Genomic DNA, 5,334 nt, shown 5'->3' on the forward strand with positions numbered 1-5,334 from the left:
ATCATATTACAAATACCTTGAAAACCATACATATTCAATAAGTATTTGGTACTGGATTTCCAAGTATTTTGCTTAGAGAGTGTATTAGTTCGTTCTTGCATTGCTATAAATTACCTGATAATTACTGGGTAATTAATAAAGGAAAAAGGTCTAAGTGGCTCAAAGTTCCACAGGCTGTACAGAAAGCATGGCTGGGAAGGCCTCAGGAAACTTACAATCACGGTGTGAAGAAGAAGGAAGCACATCTCACATGGTGAGAGCAGGAGAAAGACAGTGAAGGGGGAGGTGCTACATACTTTTAAAGAACTAGATCTCATAATAACTCTATCACAATACAGCACTAGGGGGATGGTACTAAACCTTTAAAAACTACACCATGATCCAATCACTTCCCACCAGGCTCCACCTCCAACACTGGGGATTACAATTTAACATAAGATTTGGGTGAAAACAGAGCCAAACCATATCAGAGAGGAAATGAACACCACTCACCCGCCACTGTTGCTTCTTCTACTTGCTTTTTATTTTATAAAGCTAGAGGAATAATTCAGCCTCTGATTGAACTGAGACATCCCAAGGAATATAAGAAGTATAATAATAAAAATTTCGAAATACTCCTAAGTTTCTTATGTTGTATATGCAAATTACTACTCCTTTTGGATTTAATTCTATGACATAGTTTATTTATGGCAGTACCCCATTACCTTCCAATGGGCTAATCAGAGGATTTGGAACTTATTACATGTAAACTCAATACTTCTTTGTACACAAAGCCAACAAAACATGTATTGTATTAGAAAACCCCTGATGTCAATGTTTTCATTGACATTCTTTTTTTATTTTTAATTATTTCCATCTTATTTTGGTATCAGAGTCAAGTTTTTCTCCTGCTCTTAGATCCAGTCAGGTTTCCATTGCATACACAGGCCTTAAACAGTGTGAATTCATTAGTTTTTTTTTTTTTTTTTAAACTAAAAATAGGTATCTTTCTCTCTTATGTTAACTTATAAAATATTTTAATAGTTTTATTCATATGCTATAGGTACATTATTGTTACATAATGTGATGAATTGGATTTTCTATCTCTGGGTTTCTTATTTCATAGTTGTAAATGCCAAATAGCTTTTTATTTATATCAGAGGACTGCACATTTTGCTGTGCTGACATACATCTCTTTTGGACTACAAATATATTTCAGCATGATTCACTGAGGAGCAAGAGCAACTTACAGGAAGAAGACAAAACAAAGCAGAGTATATGGTGATATCAAGGAACGTATGTGAAACAAAAAGATTCACCAAAGTAATCAGAAGAGAAAAGAGGAGAGATATTGGGAGGCTATGTACACAAGGAAAAGACAAAGAGGAAGGTTTCCCTAAAGGAAAGGAAGAACAACAAAAGTTGAAGGAATTATATATTTATATAAAATCTCCTAAAAAGGCTTTTGATGTTTCTGCTAATAATCAATATTTATTACATATCATCCAAATCCAAATCAAATTTACATGATCCAACTTAAAACAGATCTTCAACAATGAATATTTGAGTTTCAATACAATTAACACAAGAGTTTTTAGTTAAGAAGTTTTTATGTATCTTCTTCTGATTGACATGTCTCATGACAATAATGAATGTGTACCAGGAATGCCTCATAAGTCTGTTGATATTTTTTTAAAACTCAAGATGTCATCAAAGTTTAGTTGTTTTTTTTTTTAAGAAGAAGTTTGACTGTAAATACTCTTATTTTTTGTTTGTAACAAACAGTCTAAAAGCAGAACAGACCAACTTGAGCCAGCTGTGAGCCACAAGGGACCTATCAGAATCTATTGGTAGCAATCACTACTTCAAATGTGAGAAGAGTACTCAGTTTTTATATTTTAAGTGCATATACTTTATATGTCAAGAGATGAGTTGAAAGAGAACGTTTTATATCCACTATAAAATAAATAAAATAAAGGAATTTGGATTAATGTGTTATTTATAAAACCTAAACATTTAAATTAACCTTTGCATTTCAAATCAGATGAATGTTTGAAAGTTTGCATTTTTAATGATACTACCAAAAAAGTAATAGCGTCTCAGCTACATCACACCTAGTGCATTAAATTTCAGCCAATCTCCTTATGGATGGATAGAGGTAGGAAGTTTATAGAAGTGACTGTCTGAGTTGGCCTTAAAGAAACAAAATGCGAATTTACACAAGTAAAATCTCAGCACACATATATGGAAAAATGCAACTCTAAAACTCTGTACCTGAATTTAATGCCAACATGAGTGCCAACTCTTCCTGGTATTTTTAAAAGGATCTATGTTAGTTCCATGTAAATAAAAGAATAGTCAAATAAGGGTTTTCTCAGTCAACTTAGCATTTCCTCGTCTGTTTCTTCCTACAGTAGATAACAATTGTGAAAAAGCACATGCATGTCAATACATAAACAGAAAATCATTTCACTCTATGTTTATATATAGAGACATGCATGGTGAGGACATCAGGTAATCTGGTTCTAACATTGTCATTTAAATCCAATAACACTAATCGCTTCTTGGCCTTTGGGCTAAGATGAAGTAGAGTATCTGTTCTTATCGGTGAATCCAGTAGCATTCACTGAGACGTTTGGCTCAGATATGACGTCTTACGGTCAAACTTCTATTTGCTACAGCAATTTTCCTACTCAAACTGTGAGGTCTCTTCAAGTACCACTCTTTACCATATGTCTCCCTAACTTAGGGATCTTTTGATTTCAGGTAACAGAATAATTATTAAAAAGAGAGTTAAAGAAGAGAAGTTTACTTTTACATATAATAATAAGTACAGGAGGCTGAGTGTGGTGGTTCGCGCTTGCATTCCCAGCACGTGGCGGGGGGCCAAGGGGAGTGGATCGCTTGAGCGCAGAAGTTCGAGACAAGCTTAGACAATGTGGCGAAAACCCTTCTCTACAAAAGATACAAAAATTAGCCAGGCATGGTGGTCAGCACCTGTAGAAACAAGTACTAGATAGGCCGAGGTGGGAGAATTGCTTGAGCCCATGAGGTTGAGTCTGCAGTGAGCCATTAGCATGCCACTGCATTCTCAGCCTGGGTGACAGAGCCAGACGCTGTTTAAAAAAAAAAAAAAAAAAAAGGAGTACAGGAGTAAGTTGTTTTACAATTAACTCATTAAAATGACAATGTCAAGACTCTGGGTGACTTCACTGTTTTGGTCCTCTCCTTGTGTCTACAAGCTGGATGTTATAGTTTCAAATATTATCTAATCTCATAATGCTAGTAACTGAAAAGTGTCTACCATAAGGACTTGATTGAGACACAATAAGTTGTGCTTAACGAGCATCCCATAGTCTTTCATCTATTATACACCACTACAGATGTATTATTTTACCTTTTCTCTAAAATATGAAATTACTCGTTAGGAAAATATAAAAGTAAAAACCATATAGAAGGACCTCCTAAGAAAATGGCCAAATTTGGAAATACTGATCTTGAGAAAAATGAACATAGATATATGTGAAAAGTCGGAGAGAGAACACTCATACTTACAGGCTTAGAGAGTAAATTTTTTTCATAGTAACCCAAATGACATAACCCAAATGTCCATCCATCCATAGGATGAGACAAGGGATAAACTGAGTTACATACAAATACATTGGAATACTACTGAATCATCAAAGGGGGGAAAATACTATTTACTGTATTTCCAACCACATGGGTGATCCTAAACAACGTCTAAGCAAAAATTGCTAGAGGAAAAAAAAAATACATGCAGCATGATTTTATCCATGGGAAGTAAAAAGGTAGGATTAAACAACAAATAATACTTGGTTAGGGGACTGTGAAGGTAAAGATTGACTGGGAAAAGGTGTAAGAGGTCTTTCCATCTGAGACAATGTAACTCTTATATGTCTGATACCAGGGTGGGTCATTCAGGTACGTGCAAATATAAAAAAGTGATGTCTCACTACGTTGCCCAGGCTGACCTTGAACACCTTGGCTCAAGCAATCCTCCTGTCTCAGCCCCCCAAGTAGCTGGGATTACAGGAATGACCCTGCCTGGCTGTAAATTTCATCCTGTCTACAGTAATGTAAATATACGTACACACACACACACACACGCACGCACGCACTCATATAGCTACAGAACTGTAATTTTCCTGAAGATATTCCACGCATTTTTTTGACATTAGACATACATTGGCTGAGGTAGGCTGTAAACAATGTCTTGTGTTACCTAAAGTAAAACAAGGAGTTTCAGTATGAGTCAAAAAAAAAAGATAAGGGTTATACAAAAGTTTTTCCTGCAAACAAAATGGAAAATGTCTCTGAACTTTAGTGTTATTTCAGATCTGTATCAGGATATACAGAAAGTTTTCCACCATCTTACCTAATAACTAACACCTTATCATATCTAACAAAAGCTAATTGCCATGGGTACAATTTGTTCATAAGTATTTTTGATAATTCATGTTTTCATTCTATTAAATAGTATTCATTGGACATTTTGTCCTACTGTAATTAACAGATATGAATATGTAATTAGGATAGGAAAACATTAGTGAGCAATCCATGATTAAACCTAAACAATACACAATATAACCGGAAAAGTGACTTATTTTGATATCAGAATTGTCTTTCTATTATCAATCTCTATCATATTATAATTGCTTCACATAATAAAATTTTAAAACAAAAATTCAGGTAACTTCAAAAATTAATCAATTCAACATTATATTAACAATATAGAAACTTGATTTATTTGTATAATACTTAGACATATTTTAGCAAAGATTTTTTTATGGTTGAGGGAGACACAGTATTTTTAGACTACTTTGGAAAACAAGAAAGTAATCCATTTATAATGATTCTTACTACTAAATCAAATGCTTATATGGTTCTACCTATAAAGTAGTATATACTGTTTCATTTTAACAACTTGCCTTTAATTTAATGAGCCTGTATACATTTAATTGAAAAGTACACATTTTTTTATACACATAATAGTTTTTTTAAAAAAAAGTCTAGATAAAATCCACTATGACTCAAATTATCTCTCCTTATTGCAGTATTTTCACATTTTTTCTCTGTTTTTCTTTCAGTTTCAAACAATCCATATGAAGATTAAATGTAGAAACATGATGAAAGATTATAGAGAGAAGCAAAATAACTTTAAAGACAATATAATCAGATTATTTAATTAATGTATTTTATTAAATATGTGACTTGTTTTAAATTTACCTTCTCATTTTAAGATAATAAAAATAAATATGTTCCCAAATTCTCCAAAAATACTTAATCCAAAATATTTTTCTCTGCTTCATTTATCAATTTACCTTAAGCAAGCAT

At 33.2% G+C, this 5,334-nt stretch overlaps 1 pseudogene; it reads left to right on the forward strand.

The window, feature by feature from the left end:
* Nucleotides 1–2,535: 2,535 nt before the first annotated feature.
* On the forward strand, nucleotides 2,536–2,677 carry LOC116274842 (annotated as a pseudogene).
* The last annotated feature ends 2,657 nt before the right edge of the window (nucleotides 2,678–5,334 follow it).

This window comes from Papio anubis, chromosome 4 (genome assembly GCF_008728515.1).
Source record: "Papio anubis isolate 15944 chromosome 4, Panubis1.0, whole genome shotgun sequence".
NCBI classification, from domain to species: domain Eukaryota; kingdom Metazoa; phylum Chordata; class Mammalia; order Primates; family Cercopithecidae; genus Papio; species Papio anubis.